This window comes from Camelus bactrianus, chromosome X (assembly GCF_048773025.1).
Source record: "Camelus bactrianus isolate YW-2024 breed Bactrian camel chromosome X, ASM4877302v1, whole genome shotgun sequence".
Classification (NCBI taxonomy): domain Eukaryota; kingdom Metazoa; phylum Chordata; class Mammalia; order Artiodactyla; family Camelidae; genus Camelus; species Camelus bactrianus.
In genome coordinates, this window is record NC_133575.1 from 36,159,560 (window position 1) to 36,182,531 (window position 22,972).

Consider the following 22,972-nt stretch of genomic DNA (forward strand, 5'->3'; position numbering starts at 1 on the left):
AGTGGGCTGGAGTTCGGTTATTTCCCTTTCCCCCAGGTCAGTTAGGCTCTGATAAAACCCCATCAGGTTAATCACTGTTTAAATATTTTCTCTTAGGGTGGACTGTTAAGAACAGAATTATTTTGGAGTATTTGAAGATGATTTTTTTGCCATCCTCCCTGCGTCTAGCACGAGGGTATATTTGTCTAATAGTCACTGTGAGAACCTGATAGAGCTTCAGGAGGTAAAACCCACAAGAGTATTGTACATCCCTGACAACTGGGTGAGTAGAGTTTTTAACCCCTCAGACTTGTCCACACCGAGCCTCCAGCAACTCATCAATTACAGTTCAAGTTAACCTAGCCCAGCACTGGTTTCCGCAGTTTCTGCTCATGGGTTAAGATTCTCCGTATTCACTTGTGTGTCTCTCCAGTTTGGGAGGCCAGTGATTTGCCCTGTGACCTCACTTCTTTGATGGATCCAAAGAGAGCTTATCCTGAATGGACCTGACCTAATCAAGCTATCCCTTTAAAACAGGGTCTAAGTGGTTGGAGAGATTCTCCAGGTGGCCTTGAAGAGACAAGCCCTCATAAGCTCCACAGCTGCAAGGAAATGAATTCTGCCAATAATCATATGAGCTTGGGAGAGGACCTCAAGACTCAAATGAGACCCTGGCCCGAGCTGACAACTTAATTGTAGCCTTGTGAGCCCCTAAGCCGACGATTCATTTAAGCTGGGTCTGAACTTCTGACCTACAGAAACTGTGAGATGATGAATGGGTGTTGTTTCAAACCAATACGTTTTGTGGTTGGTACACAGTAATAGAAAACTAATACTTTGGTATAACGTATTTTTTTAATATGCACTGTCACTAAGTAAATAACTTAGTTTTTAGAACTTTAATATCTATGTTTATAAGTGAGAATGGTCCATAAGTTTAATTTTTTGCACTATCCTTATCCCAATTTTAGTGTCAAGCTTTTATTAGCCTCATAAAATGAGTCCAATGGCTTTTCTTCTCATAATCTGTGGAACAGCATGTATAAAATAGGGAGAATATGTTCCTTGAGAGTTGATAAAACTTGCCTATAAAATCAACTAAGCATGATGTCTTTTGAATAAGATATTCAATTACCTGTTCCTTTTTTAAAAATTTTATTGCTTAATTTGTATCTTCTCTTTGAGTGAATTTTTATAACATATTTTCTCAGAAATGATTTATTTCATCTGTTTGCAAATATATTTCTACATTATTTTTCTTATATTATCTCTTAATGTTAGGAAATTGTAATGTCATACCTCCTTATTGTTAATACTGTTTATTCATGCCTTTCCCCCCTTTTTCAATGTTACCAGAGATATGTAATATATAGACTTTTAAAAAAAGAAACAAATGGTTTTTAGTTTTGTTGACCCTATGGATTTCTTGGTTTTTCATTTCACTTCTTCAACTCTTGTCGCCTTTATTGCAACTTATTTTTCACTGTTAGTCCTTTTATTTTTTATTTAGTATTTATTTTTATAAAAGTTACACACATGTATATTTGGATAAGTCCTATACTCATGCAACTATTGTTTCATAACAAATAGCACATCTTTTGTCACATCCCTCCCATCCATGCTCTCCAGGAGCAACAATTTTCCACTCTTTTAGCTAATTCTTATGATTGGTGTGTGTTTTAAAAAATGCCTATATTGCTATTTATTGCTTGTGAAATTTTAAACATTTTCCATTAATTTCCCAATACAGATTGATATCTGTGTTTAGTTATCCTTCACCATTACTACCCCCATCATATGTATCTATACACCCCGTGCCCTGTCCTTCCCAGGGCAGTTATGTGGTTACTTTGGTTAAATCATAATCACTTAACCATAATCATAAATCATTATTGGGGTTCTCTGAATGCTATTTGTCTTGGAGTCTTCCTTCTGGAATAATTTTTTTGTTTTCCTGGAGTTAATATCTTTTTATTCTGTTTTGTTTGCAACCGTCTCACTCTCAGATTCTGCTCCACTGTGTAGACAGCTTCATAATAGATGACTATATATTAGAATCTACCAGTTTCATTTTCTTGAAGAAATCTCTTCTAGAAATGAGTAGTTGTTCTCTCCGTGCTCTTCCTCTTCCCTGTATCAGCCCTCATTGCCTGAATCCCATGTCTTCCTCTTTCTTGGCTGACTCCCTCAAAATGATTGAGATATTACACTTCTGGGGGAAAAAAAATCTTTATTCTCCCCTCCCACTTTTTTGATGATTTAGCTGCTTGCTAAATCTTAGTGTAGAATTATTTTCTCAGAATGATGTTGCTCTGTTGGCTTTTGGCTTTCATGATTACTGGTAAGAAGATCAATGCTGTTGTGATTCTTCCACATTCCTGTTAAGCCTTTTCCTTTTCTCCTTTCTGGACGCTGTTGGGTCTTCAGTGTCCTGCAATTATATGACGACATGCTGAGATTTGAGCCCTTCAATTGGTGGATCCATTTAATTATAAGACTTGAGTTATTCGCATATGGGAAATATTCTTGAATCATTTCATCAGTGATTTCTTTTCCTCTATTTTCTTGGTTCTTTTGCCACTTTGTCTTTCATTCTCTTATCTTTTCATCTCCTACTTTCTTAAATTTGTCTTTTCACTGTTTTATGGGAGATGTTTCTCAACAGTATACTATAATAATTTCACTGAGATTTTTCCACATTTTTATTGCTCTGTTCTTATTATTCCTGAATATGTCTTTTAAGCTTCCTGTTCTTATTTCAGAGAAGCATTTTTTTAAGTTTTCTGATCCCATAAAGTCTCTGTTTCTTCCATGTTAACCAAAAGTCTGTCATTTCTTTTCTAATTCTAATACTTTTCTAATAATTAGCTCCCTTATTTTCAATTAACTAACTTCAATTTTTAATCTTTTCGTTTTAAAATAAATACATTTTAGACTGTAAATTTCCTTCTAAATGATCTTTTACCTGCATGTTAAAAATTTTGAAATGTAGTACTTTCATTATCATACAGTTCTAAATTTCTATTCTCTGATTTCCATTGTGATTTTCTTAATCATGAGTTAGTTCGGAAAGCATTTTAAAGTTTGCAAATACTGTTGTTTTTAACCAGCTTTTCGTTGGTGCTTGATTTCTAATTCAATTTATTGTGATCAGAGGAGAGCATGGTCAGTATGGCAACAGATCTTTTATACTTTTCAGACTTCCTTTAAGTTCTAGCATGTGACAAATTTTTGCAAACACCCATTATATTTGGAAATAATGTATTTTTATGTTTATTGACTTCTAGTTAATTTTATTATTTAAAGATTCTATGTCCTTAATTTCTTATCTGCTTGCTCCATAAGCTTATGATTGAGACGTTTTAAAATCTCCCATTGTGATTATGGATTTTTGATGTATCTGTCTTGAGGCAATGTTGTCAATTTCATACAAATTGAAGACTGTTATATCTTTCTGGTAAAATTTGAATTATATTATTGCAAATATCTCTCTTATTCCAACTAGTGCTTGTTGCTTCAAATTCTAACTTGACTTAATATAGTTTTAGCATCTTTTTATGATTAGTACTTGATTGGTATATATTTGTCCATTCCTTTATTTTCAACATTTCTGTGAGGTGTTCTTTGATGTATGTCTTATATAGCTGAATTTTAAAATATTCCATTTTTTAAATAAAAAGTGTAGTCTGCTTCATTTATTTTGATTACTAATGTTTTTGGACTTATTTTGTATCTTCTATTTGCCAATTATTCTTTGTTCCTTTTTTTCATGCCTTCTGTTCAATAGATGAAATTTTCTATTTGCTGATTTATATTTATATTTTTTATTTCTTTTTTATTATCTTCAAATTTTAACATACATATTCTTCCTTAAGTTTTCTAACAAAGGTCAAAGTTATTCAATATCTGTATCTTTATCCTAACCATGACAAGGTCTTTGGTCTACTTTTACTACCTAAAGAACACACTTTCCTGATCTTGATTTTGTTTAGTGTTTTAACTTTATATACATTTAAAATACAAAAGTAGTTATAATTATTTTAAATTAATAGTTAATTATTCACATATCTTACAGGTGGTGCAATGTACTTCCTTTAGGAAGCATGTAACGTCTGGTTGTCTTTTTATGTCGCTAACAATAACTGGGGAGCGTTACTTATATCCACTAATTAAATAGAGGTTACAAAATGGTGATGTCTTATTTTTGTTATTCCTTCTTCATTTATTAGTTGGAACACTTACAGAAACTTGTACTTACCAACTATTTGTTTACACTGTGGTACAGTTCATCTAAGAAAGACATAATTAATGTTTTATTTACCCCTTTTATTTGTCAGCTCAAAACAGTACATTGGCGCTCTAGTATCATCTGAGGATGAACAAAGAGCATTAAAAAAAAATCCTTATAAACACATGGATTTAAATCTACTGCATCCTGCATGATGTCTAGACAGACCCATCTTTAATCAGTGAGAGCTTTTGTTAACATTGGTTTCTGAGTCTTAAAGACACAACCCTAATATTCTTTGACAGCTTCTTGCTTTGTGATATCACATGATGTTCAGGCTGATCTCATAAATTTCTTGTCCAGGAACTCTATTCCTTTTAATTGAAAATTCGATACCACAATCTGGGCTCTTAGGGGGTGCTTATTACTTTTGGTTTGTTGATTTTTGTCTCTAAAACATTTCAATGGATAAAACTAAGAGTTTCTTTTTTTAAAAGAAAATACATCTTTTGTTCATAATGATGCTTTCAATTCAAAATCAGGGTTATACCTAAAATCATTGAACTTGCACCTGTATTTTCTTTCTCCCATGCCCCAAATCCTAATGACACAAACTAAGTACTCATTTGTTTTAACAATAAACATGTGATTACCAGGCAGTGGGGGATAAATTGAGAGTTAGAGATTTGCAGATACTAACTGATACATATAGAATAGATAAACGAGAAGTTTATGCTGTCTAGCACAGGGAACTATATTCGATATCTTGTAGTAACTTATGGTGAAAAAGAATATGAAAACGAATAGATGTATATTCACGTATGACTGAAGCATTATGCTGTACACCAGAAACTGACACAACATTGTAAACTGACTATACTTCAATTAAAAAAAATATATATATATATACACAAAAATGCAATGGTCTCAGAATAATGATACCAACACTACCATCAACAATAAAATTACTAACTAGTTTTAGATTTATTTTTCAAGTTGCGGTCGTCATTGTGTTGTTTTGTTTTGTTGCCTTAGGTTTTGTCTTCACTAAGGATGTATGGTCAAATTTATGTGCCTTAAAGTCAGTTAGTGTAATTCCTCTCTGTGTGGTTATGCCACCAACTATACACACTCAAAGGTTCATTTTTGCCACTGAATTTCAACTTTAGGAATTGCTTTTTAAAAATCGACTTTTGCTTTATTAATGTGCAAAATATTTATATAGTTTCAAAGTCAAATATACAAAACAAGGTATATTCAATGAAACCCAGCTCCTATTTCCATCTCTGATCTTAGTCTCCCCATGAATACCATAAACAGCCATTTTAAATGTTAGGATTTATCATTTCATTTTAAATGTACACATGAACATAAATATACACACATTTGTAATTACTATTTCCCCTGTCCTAGACAAAAGATGGCATCTGCACTATTTTCTCCTTCTTGCTTTTCTCCCCTAAACCACATACCCTAAAATTACTTCATAGAGATATTTTCTATTTCTTTTTGCACCTGCATGGTCCTTTATTTTTTTTAAACTTCTTTTTTTTTATTTAATTCTTAAAATTGTCTTGTCCAACTATTTATTTTATTTTATTTTATTATTTTTCATCTTTTCTGGGGGGGAGGTAATTAGGTTATTCATTTTTTAAATGGAGCTACTGGGGATTGAACCCAGGACCTCAGGCATGCTCAGCAGAGGCTCTACCACTGAGCTATACCCTCCCCCTGCCCTTTATTTTTTTAATACCACATTTATTTAACCAGTTTCCTATTGATAGGCATTTGGACCACTTCCTGCTTTTCCTATCATTATAAATAATGTTTCAGTAGATAGCCTCATACATACATCTTTTTGCTTTTTTTCTGGGCAGTGTAGCTTTACTTAGAAGTGAGGTTCCTGAGTCACAGGGTAAATGCATATATAATTTTACAGTCCAAAACTAGGTTTAATAATGACACTTGGAGGCTCCTGTCTCACAGTGATCTTGGGGAACCTGACAGATCTGGTCAAGCAGGAAGCTTGGTTCAAAAGCAGGTCCGAGAGATGTATATGTGTCCTTTTGCCTTCCTGAGCCTGCAGATTTATTCTAGCTCTATCCTTAGACAACATTTGGGGGTCATTTCTTTAGGCTTCTTTCAAGGGGATGAGTTGACATCCACATCCTGGCCTCTGGCTTCACATTGTGAATCTGCCCCTGTTTCCCTGACTTATCTGAATCAGTCTGGGCTCCTTGGCTCTGCAGGGGCTAAATCTCTGACTACCACTGCCTATTCTTGGGCCCTGAATTAGGTAAGTCCATAGTCTCAGCCCATTTCTTGTTCATGGATATATGTCTCTTGGATTTGATCTCAACTACATCTTTTTTATTTTTGCTTTTTATATCTTATGAATTATTGCTATGTGTTTGGATCACAGACAATTTCCAAGGCAAGGAGTCACTGAAGAATTTTAATCGGAAGTTCACCTGATTCTTTTCATCATTTACCCTGGCTTTACCATCCACTGTGGTTGTATATGATTGTCTGAACCTAGGTCACATGCCTGAATCAAACCTTTTAAGAAACCTAAAAAGTATTTGGTACTTTCAGTTCCTGTAAGGAGAGAGAGCTCTGCCTTCCACCAAAAGTCATAATTTGGTGATATCCCCAAACTTGTCAAGGGGATTCAGATTTAGGCTGGCCAAACAAAATAACTATCTAGTGTGACATATACCCTTGAAACCTATGAAGAGATATCCTTTATCTAACCATTATATACATTTCTTAGTTTCTGTACAAAACCACATAACTACTCAAACAGCAACAAGCTCAAGTTTAATTTCCATACAGTGCAGAGCTGTAGGTCCTACAGGTCAGCATGACCGCACGAAGCAGAGCTTTTTGTTAAAAGCTATGACTAAAATGCACCATGGCCTGATTTTAGACTTTATAATAGCTTTTAATCTGCATTGGTTGGAACTCTAGAGGCCCATCTGTTCTAACAGAAGACTTTGTCAACTTTATATTTTTATGGCACTTACTGTAATTGCAGGTTTTTGTGATATTTGTAGTGTTTGAGCTGAAAATAATGAGAAAAATAATCTATAAAAAGGTTTGGGATGCCATCGAATTTCTAGCTGTTACCAGGCGATCACAGATGCCAGGGACATTTAATGACTTAATTATATGGAACTTGAGGCTCTTTCCAGTTTCAAAACTTGTGGACTTCTAGTATCAGAGATAATGGGGAGAAGAAAAAAAGAATGGAGTTTCCAGATTCCTTTTCCCCTCACGTCTGAGAAAGTATTTCCTTTGCCTTCTGCCCACTGGAAAAGATTAACACTCCTTTGGTCCAGTAAGAATCTCCTTTTACAGCTTCTGTATTGAAAATGAAGGTGGCCAACGAGCCTTCTCTGGGACCTTTGTCAGTGACTCTGTGCCTTTTCTTTACATACCATGTGTGAATTAATATATGGCCTCAGCAATGGTCAAAGCCTGCAGGTTTTCTGGAAAGATTTTGGGAGTTTTTTTTGTGGGGGGTGATCAGGTTTATTTCTTTATTTTGGGGGGAGGTACTGGGGATTGAACCCAGGACCTCGTGCATGTTAAGCACGCGCTCTACCACTTGAGCTATACCTTCCTCGCCTCCCTGGCAAGATTTTAGAATCAAATTCCAACACAATGTTGGGTTTGCTTCCATACTGATTCTCTTTAATGATTAAGACCGCATTTGATTCCACATTATGGACACTGTGACCATTTTAAAGTCTCTTCACCTTAGAAGATAACTCCCTTGTAAAGCCTGTCTATAGTCTCTGTAATATGCCTAATCACTGCTTCAGCATATTCTTGGGATATTATCCTCTTTTTCTTCTTGACCCTCATTTGAGGGATACCCTAGGACATGACCAAAAATTCTCTGCATTCACCAGATGAGAGATTTATTGATTGACTGGAATTTGGTGTTGATCTATCACCTTCTTCTCTGAATATTCACCCTCTACTTTTTAACCACGTGATGTCTCTGCTTAGACATATTTTTCCCACCTCAAGCTGTATATTGGTTAAGACTAAGTTCTCCTTACCCTGAATACAACTGGTAACATTTTGACTGGAAGAGGTAAAGGTAGAGTAAGGAGACAAACAGGTCTGGAGGTCAAGCTTGGGAGTGAATTAATAAAAGTGTGTTTTGCATCCAGGAAAAAAAAACAGTTAAACATGCACCCATTTGCTGGTCTTGACTTCTCAAAAAAAAAGTCCTTGAATTAGCTACTCGTGAGCTTGTGATCTTCTCCATGGTACGTGGTGTGCTGTAAATGTTCAGAAAAGGCTACACTTGGCTTCTCTTTTATATCCCATATATTAAATTCAAGGTTAAAATGAAAATATAACAAATGTAACAAAACTCAGTAAGCTTATATTAGACTATTCATTGTGATCGGTCAAGTGGTAAAAACTGCACTGAAATTAAACAGTTGAAGAAAAACACAATTCAGATTTGTGAGAGAGGAAGAAATACTTTAGAGTTTTCTAAATAGTCATACATTTATAATGGAATAAACATTTTAAATTATTTAGTTAAACTCCCATATCTTTATGGAGATTCCTTCTGAAATTATTAGGAGCAGAAATGAGTGCTAAGAAAGATACATTTCTGTCTGGTATCAACAAAGTCAAAAAGATCCCTATTGTACCACCAAAATCTTATTCCTTGGCTTCTAGTCTTTGAAGCAGTGATTACTACACATTTACATCAGACTTAAATCAAAGAAAATGACCTAAACACTACACTTGTCATTTTACCCAGTTTCTTCAGAATTAAAATTAAGCTACTGGTTGGGGACAGTGGGGTGGGAGGAAAGGAATAGGTTTGCATTGTGAGATTGACCCCTTCTCTTGCATTCAGGACAAGGCCCTGGTAACAATACAGTAAAAACAAGATCTAAAAACAAATGAAAATAGGCTAGCCTCAAAATCAAAAGTTACTATTAACACAAAAGTCATGGACAGGCAAAGGTAGAACTGGAAAGTAATTTTGAGCACAACGGAGAATGAAAGCAAATGGTCACCCCCTACACCTCACACTCATGTCAAACTGCTGCTCCTTGCCACAAATCAGAGATACGCTTGGGGAAGAACTGGTACTTTTTTTCTGATCCAAACCAAGGGTGGAGGTCTAGGGAAGGCTGGATGAAAAGCTTTTCTTTAAGGAGCACATAGGAAGAGGGAAGAAGGAAGTGGTGGCTGAAGAGGAGTTTAACTAGGAATAAAATGTGACAATGTGATAACTCCTTCCTGAAATTCCTTCATAGCCACACCTCCTCTCCCTCCCACCCCCAACTCCTGGCGACCACTGATGTGTTCTCCATCCCTATAGTTTTCTCTATTTCCGAATGACATATAAATGGAATCATACAATACGTAGCCTTTGTGTCTGGCTTCTTTCACACAGCATAGTTCCCTGGAGATTTATTCAATTTTTTTTTGCATATATCAATAGTTTATTCTTTTCTATTGATAAGTAGTATTCCAGTATATGGACGTACTACTGTTTGTCTAACCATGAACGTCTCTGAAGGACACCTGGGTGGTTTCCAGTTTTGGTCTGTTATCAATAAAGCTGCTATTCATGTACAAGATTTTATATGAACATATGTTTTCATTTTTCTATGGTAACTGACCAAGAGTACAACTGCAGAGTTGTAGGGCAAATACATGTTTGGTCTTATAAGAAACTGTCAGAATGATTGTACCATTTTACATTCCCACCAGCAACGTACAGAAGATCCAGCTGCTCCCCATCCTCAACAGCATTTGATATTAACAGTATTTTTTTACTTTAATCATTTTAATAGGTAGGTAATTGTACTTTATTTGATTTTAATTTTTCAAAATTTTTATGCATCAATTGAAAATATTATGTGATTTTTTTCCTTCCTTAGTATGTTAACATAGTGGATAAAATTAATGGATTTGGGGGGGGGCAACTTTAAAAAAAATAAACCTTTTTAGGGCAGTCTTAAGTTTACAGAAAAATTGAGAAGTGCAGAGTTCCCTACCCCCACATACTCACAGCCTCCCCCACTATCAACATCTCACAGTAAAGTGGTACATTTGTTACAATTTGTGAACCTACACTGACATATTATAATTACCCAAAGTTCATAGTTTATTCTAGGGTTCACTCTTGGTTTACATTCAATGGGTTTGAACAAATGTATAATGAAATGTATCCACCATTGCAGAATCATACAGAGTATTTTCACGCCCTAAAAATCATATGTGCGCTAGCTAACCATCATCCCTCCCTCTACCCCCAAGCCCTGGCAACCACTGATCTGCTTACTGTCTCCATAGTTTGGCCTTTTCCAGAACATTCCATAGTTGGAATCATATAGCATGTAACTTTCTCAGATTGGCTTCTTTCATATAGCAATATGCATTTAAGTTCCTCCATGTCTTAAGTGTCTTAATAACTCATTTCTTTTATATTGTCAAATAATATTCCATTATACCAACGTATCACAGTTTGTTTATGTATTCACCTATTGAAGGACATCTTGGTTGCTTCCAAGCTTGGAGATTATGAATAAAGCCTCTGTACATGTTTGTGTGCAGATTTTTGTGTGGATGCAAGTTTTCAACTCATTTTCATACTACCAAGGAGTCCAATTACTGAATTGTAAGGTGAGTGTAAGTTTAGTTGCAAAAAAACTGCCAAACTGTCTTCCAAAATGGCTGCACTATTTTGCATTCCTATCAGCAATGAATGAAAATTCTTGTTGCTCCACATCCTCACCAATGTTTGGTGTTGTCAGTGTTCTGGATTTGGGCCATTCTAATAGGTATGTAGGGGTATCTCACTGTTGTTTTAATTTGCAAACAAAATAAGTAAAGAAAGGAAAAAATATAGACAAATATTCCTCATGAAGATAGATTTAAAATATTAGCAAATTGTAATGAGTAACATATTTTAAAATTTATATACTATGGCTAAGTAGGATTTATCCTGGGAATGTGAGGCTGGTTCAAGATTCAAAAATCCATCAACATCAAGAGAATGAGAAGACAAGACACAGACTGGGAGAATATTATCACAAAAGATATATATGATGAAAAACTCTTATCCAAAATATACAAAGAACTCTGAAAACTCTGCAGTAAGAAAACAAACAACCTGTTAAAAACAGGCAAAAGATCTGAACAGGCACCTCACCAAAGAAGGTATACATCTGACAAATGCTCAACATATGTCATTCAGGAATTCTGATAGGGATTGTATTGAATCTATATATTGCCTTCTGTAGTATGGACATTTTTACAACTTTAATTCTTCTAATCCAAGAACACAGGATATCTTTCCATTTATTTGTGTCTTCTTCACCTTCTTTGATCAGTGTCATAGTTTTCATTGTACAGGTCTTTTACCTCCTTGGCTGAATTTAATCCTAAGGTTTTGTTGTTGCTGGTGGTGGTGGCGGTGGTGGTGGTGGTGGTGGTGGTGGTGCTACTGTAAATGGGACTGCTTTCTTAATTTCTTTTCCAGATAGTTCATTTTACTGTAAAGAAAGGCAACTAACTTTTTTTTTAATATCTCAATTTGGTGTCCTGCAACTTTACTGAATTTGTTGATTAGTTCGAACAGTTTTTGGTTGAGTCTTTAGGGTTTTTCATATAAAAGATCATGTCATCTACAAAGAAAGATAATTTTATTTCTTTATATCTGATTTGAATGTGTTTGATTTCTTTTTCTTGCCCAGTTACTCTGGCTAGGTCTTCCAGTACTATATTGAATAGAAATGGTAAGAGTTGGCATCCTTGCCTTGTTCTTGATCTTAGAGGAAAGGCTTTTAATTTTTCACCGTTGAATGTGATGTTAGCTGTGGGCTTCTCATATATGGCCTATATTATGTTGAGGTACATTCCCTTCATTATCTAATTTGTTGAGAGTTTTTATCATGAAAGGAGTTTGCATTTCATCAAAGGCTTTTTCTTTATCTATTGAACTGATCATATGATATGATTTTTATCTTTCATTTTGTTAATGTATCGCACTGATTGATTTGCACATGTTGAAACATCTTAATCCCGGAGATGAATCCTATTTGATCATGGTGCATGATCCTTTTATTGTGCTCTTGAATTAAATTTGCTAGTATTTTGTTGAGTATTTTTGCATCTATGTTCATCAGATATATAGGCCTGTAATTTTCATTTCTTGTACTGTCCTTGTCTGACTCCAGTAGCATGATAATGTTGCCCTTGTAAAATGAGTTTGGAAGTATTCCTTCCTCTTCAAAATTATGGAAGAGCTGGACAAAATTTGATACTAATTCTTCCTCAAATTTTTGTAGAATTTAGCTCTGAAGCCATCTGGTCCTAGGATTTACTGTGTTGGGAAGTTTTGATTATTAATTCAATCTCCTTGCTCATTATTGGTCTGTTCATATTTCTATGTCTTCATGCTTCAGTCTTGGCAAATTGTATGTTTCTTGGAATTTATCTATTTATTCTAGATTATCCAATTAGTTGACATATACTTTTTTATAGTAGGTTCTTACGATCCTTTGTATTTCTGTGGTATCAGTTGTAATGTTTCCTCTTTCATTTATAATTTTATTTATTTGCATCCTCTCTCTTTTTTTCTTAGTCTAGCAAAAGGTTTGTCAGTTTTGTTTATCTTTTTTAAAAAACCCTAAGTTTTATTGATTTTTCTATTGTCTTTCTTGTCTCTAATTTATTTTTGCTCTAATCTTATTATTTCTTTCCTTCTGCTAACTTTGGGCTTACTTTGTTCTTTATTTTCTAGTCCCTTGAGTTGTAAGGTTAGGTTTTTTTATTTGAGTCTTTCTTTTTTCTTAAGGTAAGCATTTATCACTATAATCTTTCCTCTTAGAACTGCTTTTGCCGCATTCCAGAAGCTTTGGTATGTTGTGTTTTCAGTTTAATTTTTTCAAGACTTTTAAAATTTGTCTTTTGATTTCTTCTTTGACCCTTTGGTTATTCAGGAGGATGTTGTTTAATTTCCACATTTAAAAAATTTTCCAGTTTCCCTCTGTTACTGATTTCTAGTTTCATACCATTCTGGTCAGAAACAATACTTGGTATGAGTTCAATCTTCTTAAGTTTGTTAAAACTTGTTTTGTAACCTAGCATATAATCTGTCTTGGACAATGTTCTCTGTGTGCTTGAGAAGAATATGTATTCTGTTGCTACTGGACAGAATGTTCTGTATGTCTGTTACGTCTATTTGGTCCTGAGTACAGTTCAAATCCATTATTTCCTTACTGATTTTCTGTTTGAATGACCTATCCATTGCTGAGAATGGAGTATTTAAATCCCCTACTATTACTGCATTGTTACCTATTTTTGCCTTCAGATATGTTAATGATTTTTAATATGTTTAGGTGCTCCAATATTGGGCACATATGTATTTACCATTGTTATAGCCTCTTGATGAATTGCTCCCTTTTATCATTATATAACAACCTTTTTTGTCTCTTGTTCTTGTTTTTGCCTAAAGTCTGTGAAGCATAGCTATCCCTGTTCTCTTTTGTTTTCCATTTGCATATATTTTCTATCCTTTTACTTTCAGCCTATGAGTGTCATTAAAGCTTAAGTGAGCCTTTTGCACTCAGTATATAATTGGGTCTAATTTTTTTATCTATTCAGCCACTGTTTGGTTTTTTTATTTTTTCCTTCCAGTTTTATTGAGATATAATTGACATACAGCACTGTATGGTTTTTTATGGGGGAGGGTTGCGGGAGTTAATTAGGTTTTATTTATTTATTTATTTATTTATTTATTTATTTATTTATTTATTTATTTATTTATTTAATGGAGGTACTGGGGATTGAACCCAGGGCCTCATGCTTGCTGAGCTATACCCTCCTCCCCACTCTTTGTTTTTTAATTGGGGGATTTAAACATTTATATTTAGAGTAATGATTGACTGGTAAGGACTTACTGTCACCATTTTGTTAATTCTTCTATGATTACTTTGTAGTTCTGTGAAATAATAGAAAATATATTTATTGGTCTCTGCCTTCAGTTCCTGGCACCGAACTCCCAAAATTCTTGTAATGCCCTAAATGATAAAAGTACTAGGAGCATCTTTTGTTCTAAAATTTGGTCTTTGACCCTGGTTCCTGACACAGAGTTCCTGAAACCCTTGTAATTTCCTAGATGATAGGAGTGTCTTTTGTTCTGTTGAGGTGACTCTAGGTGGGTTCCTACAAGGCTCCTTGATGAGGGCTGGTCACTGAAAAGACCAAGCCATGAAGCTTGCAATTTTCAGCCCTTCCTCCCATTCTCTTGAGAAGGCAGACAAGTTGAAAAATGGAGTTAATGGTCAATCATGCCTACATGATGAAACTTCCATAAAAAACCCAATAGTACAGAATTTGGAGAGCTTTCATGGGGGGAAACATCCCCACCAGGATGGTGACACACCTTAAAGCCACAGAGACAGAAGCTTCTGCAGTTGGGACTCTCCTAGACCTCACCTTATGTATCTCTTCATCTGGCCGTTCATCTGTATCCTTTATCATATCTTTTAATAAACTGGTAAGTGTAAATAAGTGTTTCCTGAGCTCTGTGATCTGCTCTAGCAAATTAATCAAATCCAAGGAGGGGGACATTGGAACCTCTGATCTATAGCCGGTTGGTCAGTAGCAGAGGTGATGATCTGGGCTTGCAACTGACATCTTTCAGGATTGAGCCCTTAAACTGTGAGGATCTACCAACACTTCCACGTAGACAGTATTAGAATTGAGTTCAATTGTAGGACATCTCGATGGTGTCACAGAAAATTGCTTGGTTTGAGGAGGAACTTCCACACATTTGGTGACCGGGAATGTCCGAATTAAAGTGTTCTGTGTGAGTGTTTTCTATGAAGGGTAAAGGAGACAAACAGGTGAAAGACTTATAGTGGGTTAGAACTGAGTTTTTCTCTACACAGGTGGAAAACTGGGTAAGTATTTCCAACTCAGCTGGAGTCAGAGAAATTGGATTTGCTAGAATGGCCCTGGCTCATGGAAACATGTGATTTGAGAAGAGAAAGGATGAAAGAGTGGAGGAAGAGGAATTTTTGATTCCTGGGCAGCCACGTGGTCACCCCTGGTATGGAGCAGCAGCCATGCTGCACTCAGTTACTGGAAAAAGTTACCAGTGGAATTGAGAGATGGCTCCAACTCCTGGGGAGTTGGTTCCCTGATGCATGTTGAAATGCAAACCAATAAGAAAAAGGCAAAATATTGTATCCCTTCATTATCGTTGTCTGTAATAGCTAAGCTCAAAGTAAAAGTAAATACTGGGTTGGATCCTGATGCTAGACCAAACTCAGATTTCAGCGAGTCCAAGCTTCAGCCACTACCCTCAAAGCCTCCCCTCAAGGGAAAAATTATGCAGGGACAACAAAAAGTACTTCTGACACCTCTGATGACCAGAAGGTAGTCCATGTGGGAGGAGGACAAAACTCAAGAAACTTAAAACCAGAAGATCTAATGTGATGGAGTTATTTCATTTTGTAGATCCATATCATCTGCTTCCTGAGGAATCTTTCTGGAAATGGAGTGTGAAAATGACTAATTCGGGGGCTGTGTCTTTGGTTTTGGATGATGCAGAGCTAAAGAGCATGTTTGGGCTGATGCAGGATCTTCAGTTCGCTATGGAACAATCACAGATGGCCATGTGTGATCCAGACACATGGGCGGTTGTTCCAGAGGGAACAGCCACCCTGGTGGACTGGATAAAAGTCTCTGTAAGGTCTGTTTGCCCCATCTCCCTCTACTAATGTCAACTGGAGTACCCCAGATGAAGCAGCTGATAGGCTTTGCATGCAAACCACGTGGGACTAGCTTTATGATGATTGAGATATTCACCAACTGAATGCGCCCACTACCCAGGCAATGGAAATTCTATGGTTAAGACAGGTCCCTTTTTCATGAGCAGCCCACATAACCTGATTGTTGCAAAACTGAAGGACAGTTTGGGAAGCCTTATTGAATTTGTTGTCTCAGCTTCCCACCCTGGGTCTTATAGGTGCTAATAAACATTAAGTTAATTAACAAGAGAATAAGGAAAGGCAGAGGAAAGAATCAAGGAATTGATCTTAGCAGGGTGAAAATTTTTAAACAGTTATTAAGGAATAGGTGAATAAAGCAAATATCGAGAGGGGCAAAACCCAAGAGGAAACAGAATGGGGAGAGTCACAGGATTCCTCCCAGCAGAGTGGAGGAAATCTTTAGATGGTTATTAAGAAATGTGATGAATAAAATGGACATTGAAGGGATTAAAACAAAAATTTTCATACAGCATTACCTAAGGTTGGGTGGGCCAAAGGACCCCTTGCTGGTCCCTCAATATTAACGTTCCCCAAATAAGTCTAGTCTATTTCTCACAGTTTGGATATTTTTTAAACCTAAAGGCAGAGATTATGATAAGAAACTTGACCAACTATAGCCTGTGCTTGGGGCAGTGATAAGGCAATTAATCAAGTTAAATAATGACCAAAGGGCCAGGGTCCCTTGGTTCAACCCCATGCTGGGGATTCAAACTGTTTTACACAAGAATGGGTAAAATGGTCAGAGGGGTGGAAAAGAGAAGTTTCCAGGACCCTCTGATAAGATTTTGGTACCACATTCTGGTACCAAAATGTACTGGTGACGCCCTAACGTGGGCTACAATTTAGATTGAGAGAACATAAAAACGTGAGAGCTGGTAAGATTATGAAAATTGGAATGTTGAAACAAGCTTTATGTGAAGTGGTCATGTCTCCTTTACCTGAATGTTTTATGGGAATGAATATTATGTCATTCTGGGGAATACATCCCCTACTTAATATTATAAAACCAAGACCTGCTGATGGAGTCCTAATAGAAGCTACAGCTAGGAATGCAAAGGTTGATGGAATCAAGGTAAGTTTTGTAGGAGAACTGGTAATGTTTGAACAAGCTTTGGGAAGTGGCTGCATCTCTTTTACCCAATTATGTTATGGGGACGGACACTGTGTCTGAATGGGGAATGTTTCCCCTACTCAGTATTGTAAAACAAAGGCATATAAATCTATCCCTCAAGCAATATTAACTGGACATGCTAAATGGGAACCAGTAAGATTGCCTGAGTCCACACAGTGTGGAAGAGAAGCTGGAGTACCAGTAGGGACAAATTCTCCGTGTGATAGCCCTACATGGAGCCTTCTAGATTCCTGGAATATGTTGAAACTTTTCAATTGCCCAGAGTCTCTCACCCCTCCAGCCTTTCCTCTCATTCATTTTTGTTAGCATATTGGTTTCCCCAACTGTTATCCATTGCTGCATGTAGGAGTGACAAAAACATTTACCTGTAAATGTTTTTGACCAAAACCCCCCAGCTAGTGGCCTTAGTGCTAGGTGAGTTCTGAATTAGGTCACATAAAACAAATCTTTTGAGCCAGTTGAACCACCAGACAGATCAACCAAGGACAATCTTTGTAAATGGCGTCCATTCTGCTCCTTCAGTACTGGTGCTGGGAATGCAGACTGCTAATGTTTCGTCAAGACTGAGCTGGAGAGAAAAGATGGGACCAGTGTAAGTTAAAATGCCACAAGGCTCACTATATTTAGCAAGATTCAGCTGTTTTTCTTGAATAAGTGCTCCCTGGGTTGTTGCAAGTTCTTGGTTAGTTTCCAGACTTCCAAAAATATTGATTCTGTCCATTTTTTGCCAGTTTCTCAATCGCTTGTATTGAGGGATGGAATTTTGAAATTTCTTATTCTGCCTCTTTTTCTTCTATCATCTCTCTGTACACACACTTTTAATCAGCATGAGTCAGGTACATAGAAAAGCAAATACATTTATGGATCAATAGGTTGTTTTCCAAACTGTCTCTTCAAATCTCTTTTCCTTATAAGAAAACATTCTGCTCAAACTTCTTAAGAAACTAAGCTGTGATTCATACCATATTTTTATGTTGTAAACCTGCATATGGGCAAACACATCTCTGAAGACATCCCGTTCAGTGAACACTAGAGTTGTTCCATCATCAAGATGAAATGAGAGTGTCAGACCAAGATGAAAAGAAACTAGTGATGAATGAGAGAAAAGACAGGTGATGAGTGCTTATCCCAGTTGCAGGTTTGGGTGGCGTCATGGGTAGACCCAGTCCAAGTAAATCAAACTTGGGCAGCCTCATCTAGCACTTTTTGGCACCTCAAAACCTGCACAGACCAGTAAAATCGAATTAAGGACCCACAATTACCTCATGAAGAAGGGAAAACATTTCTGTGTTACTTTAAAATACAGAAGATGGAAACAAAGACCAGATGCTTCCTTCTGACTAAGCCAGACCCCGAAGTAGGACCACATTCTGGCAGGGTATGTGATAAGAAATGTATTTAATGATTCTATTGACTCTTGTATTCTTAGATTAATGCCTTGTTTATTATTGGTAATCTATTTAGGAAGCTATGGCACATTTAAAAGATGTTTGTTAAGCAAAGAAAGATACATTGTGATACACTTCTATTTATCATTCTTTGATGTGTCAACAGACCACAACAGGAGAGTCAAAGAAACTAAGGAAGAATCAAAGAATTTGTTCATTTGATGATCTTTGACAGGAATTAACTTTCATATTTATAAGCTATTCAATTTATTTTAGTTGCAAGAAACCTTCACAACAACTAGATTCAAAGTTTTCACTTAAAAATTATTTGTTACTGTTAATTATTCTAAACATAAAATATGAATAGAAATTATAATATCATAAACCCCATATATTACCATCGAGCTTTACCAAATGTTCACATTAAGTACTGCTTTTACGATAGCTCATGATTTTCACTGGTAATATTTTCATGATTATTTATTCATAAATATTACATATTTCTCAAAATGATCCATAAGTCAGTTAGGAATGCATTTGAAGTTTTCAAATGTGTGTGGTGTTTATGGGTGTTTCCATTTGCATGTACTCTACATTGTTGATTTCCAACCTAAGTTTCATTATGGTAAACCAACATTATCTATATCATATTGGTTCTCTGAAATATCTGATACTGCTTGGCAACTTAGTATGAGGTAATTCTTTATAAATGTTTCATGTGAGGCTTGGAAAAAATGTATATTTTCTATCTGTTCTACATACCTATTAGACATATGACTCATTTTTCTGTTCAAAGTTTTTAAATTCTAACTTTTCCTCCTTGTCCAATAGAGGTATGCTAAATTCTTTCCTGATGATTGTAGACTTCTCAATTTCTCTTTATAATCTTGATATTTAATTGATTTTTTTTAAATTTTTATAATCTTGATATTTTAAATTTTCTCTATCTTAAGAATATGTTATCAGGTGGCTATAAGTTCACAATTCTTCTATCTTTGGTTATTTTAATGTGTATTAGTGTATTAGTGTGATGTGCATTGTGTCAGGACAGGCTGTGTAATTCTGTAGTGATAAATAATCCCCCCAATCAAAGCTTTACAACAATAAATATCTATTTTCTGCTCACATCACACTACATGTTCAACACGGGTTGACTTTACTGAAATTTCATCTCAATGTTTCAACTGCTTCCATGACAACCACAGCACTGAGAAGGGAATACTATAACTTGTATATTGGTTCTTAAAGCTTCCACCCTGAATAACACGCATCCGTTCTGCTCACATTTCATTTGGCAAGACCAATCACATGGCCACACCTATTGTTAAGGGGCCAGGGAAATGCAATTTTACCATGTGCCTGAAAGGGGAAAAAAACTGAAAACATTTGATGAACCGTAGTAAGGGCTACAATATTTAATGTCCCACGTAATTCCTAGAGAAACCCAAAGTGGTAGCTAGCGAATAAGAAAGGATGAAGAATAGGAGGGAAAAGAGGCATAGAGTCACTCCTTTCCCATTTTAAACCTCTGAGCCTGAGATGAGCTTGAGCTTGTGGATGGGAAGATGCTTTCAACTCACTAGCAAGTGAAGTTTTGATTTATCCTGACTTTTTAATGCCCCAAAATGTGACTTTCCTGATGTCAGAGAATAACTGAAAATTATTGGATTGTCTAGAAATACCATTTAGTTAGGAGAGAAGAGATAAATTAGAATAGTTCTGAACAACCATGGTGGGAGAATAATAGATTTGCTCCCTGTTAACACATCCAATTCAATACATTGGTTATATGTTTCTAACTATGCATTTTACTAATAAGTCTAAAGCTTTTTCATTATTTTTATTCTGTTCCAGTCTGGAATCGAGACACTGTTCATTGACTATGATGGGGTTCAGGGCTCACTATCCCCAAAATGTGACACTTTGGCAGATTGAATATTTTAAGCTAAAGGGCTTTGAGAAAATGGCAGAAACAGAAAGGTTACTCTGACCTACCCTGATCCCAGAATTATCCACGGTCACTCCAACGTCACTCTAAGGAAAGTATGATGAAGGAAAAGAAAGTGGAGCAGAAAATAGCCAGCAGTTTTAACTGCTTTCAGTTAAGATACCTAATTTTTGCAAATCCTACAAAACTGGATGACTATGTGAACACACTGTTAGGGCTTTTCCCAGTGCCTTGGAATGGACTTGTGTAAGGGCAGTCTCCTAAAGAGTAAAGTCAATTAGTGTAGAGTTTAGAGAAAAAGCAGGAATCAGTGTGGGAGACTGAGAATGAACTGCCAGTGCAGAAGGAGGAGAAACAGGAGAAAAAAGTACCCTAGAAGCCAAGAGAAGATGTTGGGGATGAGACTGGTCAAATAATGACTAAAAATTGAGCGATTTGGCAACGTGGAGGGTGTAGTGAACCTAAGAAGAGGCATCTTATTGGAAAGCATGGATGGCAAGGTGAATCAAATGTAGTTCGAGAGAAATTGGAGGAAAGGAAGTGGAGACATTTTTACTGACTGTCCAGACACAAATCTTTTGTGGGATATATGAGGAGTTGCTATATCAAGATTTCTTCCTGTAAAGAAATAATTCCACCCTTCATTAAGTTCCTTTATTATATCACACTTCATATCTTACATATTTCAACATTTTCCCAACTCATATCCACATTTTTGGCATATTGAAAGGATCATTGCATTGCTTTATCCTATGAAATATAGTGAAGTTGGTATTAAGAAAACTTAAGAGGTATTTATTAGAAATGTGGAAAATTCTGTATTCATTCCCATGCCATGCTAAGACCCTTTTGTGAAAACTGTAGACCTCGTCTGTGGAACATGGCAATGTGATTAAATCATGGCATTTAAAATATCACAGGAGTTTTGGGAGAAATCCAGGATTATCAAACTTAGAGGAGAGGGATGACAGAGTAACATGAAAAGCATTAATTGTTGGGTAGAGTTGTGGAAAAAAAATAGCATTTGTACACCTATTGTGATTGAAGTGAAAAAAAGAGTAACAAGAGGTCTTTGAAACAGAATAATTATAAACTCCCCACCCTGCTAATATTGGCAAAGATCAGGCCAAACAATTGCCACGAAAAACAGAGCAATGACTCAGATGCGACACAATGTAGTGTGGATTCAGGATGTGGGGATGTTAGTAAGGCAGGTTAAAAAGTAAAGAGGAAGAACAAAACAAGATGTGCTCCACTGTGATTCTGAAGAAGGGAAAGCCAGTGAAAACATTTCCCTCGTGCCTTTATGCTGGGGGATGTGTTTTTGGGCGATTTGTCAAAGTTTAGCTCCTTCCCAATTTTGCAAACATACCTGATGCTCTGAGGGCAGCCATTTCTAGACATTGCTAAGCTCAGATGGATGTATAAGCTTGGGAACAGGATAGAGGCAGAACAGGGCCATGGGGAAGAGACCCCACTCAAGGCCAGAACAGTTGGACCACATCCTGATTTTTCAATGGGCTTTATAATTTGGAGCCCATCTCTTAAACTCTGACTTCAGCTCCAATATCTATTATTGCAACCCTAGTCAAGTCATTGCTTTGCCAAAAACCTTTTGGGTGCTAAAAATTATGAGAAAAGTGGGTCCCCTGCTCATCATGCCACACAAGGCCTTCAAGGACTGGGTCCTACCTCCTTCACCAGGGTCATCTCTCTCTACCCACCACCCAACTCCCAGCCTAAGTGACATCGAACTGCTTGAGATTCCCTCATGAACTGTGTTGTTCCAGAGGAGACACTGTTCCCTTATTTCTTCGCCAAACTAATTTCACTTAATCCTTCAGCACTCAGCTCACTGTCATCTCCTCCAACAAGTCTTCACTGCACTCTCCAGTCAGACTGAGGCCACCTTCTTGATATTTCCATAGCACTTCATATTAGGTTGAAAAACATCTGTGACCTTGCCAATGAGGGCATGTCCCATGTCGTGGCATGCCCTGTATCCCTAGGCCCATCAGAGGGACAATAGTCAACTCCATTAAGAACTGTCATAAGAAAAATACCATGATAGTTTTTTATGATTTCACTTATATACCCAATTGTAAAAAAAAAAAAAAAAAAAAAAAAAAAAGGACACAAATGAACTTATATATAAAACAGAGACAGACTCAGACATAGAAAACAAACTTACAGTTACCAGTGGGGGATGAGGGTGGGGAGGGATGAACTTCAAGTTCCAGATTTGTAGATACACACTGCTATACATAAAAGAGATAAACAAGGTCCTACTGTAGAGCACAGGGAACAATTTTCAACACCTTGTAATAGCCTCTAATGAAAAAGAATATGAAAAGGAATATATATATATATATACATAAATGAATCACTATGCTGTACATCTGAAATTAACACACTAAATTGATTATACCTCAAATAAATAAATAAATAAATAAATAAACAAACCTA

General features: G+C 36.2%; 1 long non-coding RNA gene and 1 other non-coding gene across 2 annotated transcripts in view; both read right to left on the reverse strand.

Annotated features, from left to right (window-relative positions):
• Positions 1-15: 15 nt before the first annotated feature.
• Positions 16-22,972, reverse strand: part of LOC123612173 (uncharacterized) — a 209,223-nt gene continuing 186,266 nt past the window's right edge. Inside the window, exon 9 of the long non-coding RNA XR_006719386.2 lies at positions 16-17,738. This is a non-coding gene — a long non-coding RNA (uncharacterized LOC123612173). The remainder of the gene's footprint in view (positions 17,739-22,972) is intronic.
• Positions 7,760-7,833, reverse strand: TRNAV-AAC (transfer RNA valine (anticodon AAC)). Its single transcript has one exon. It is a non-coding gene; the product is annotated as a tRNA-Val (tRNA).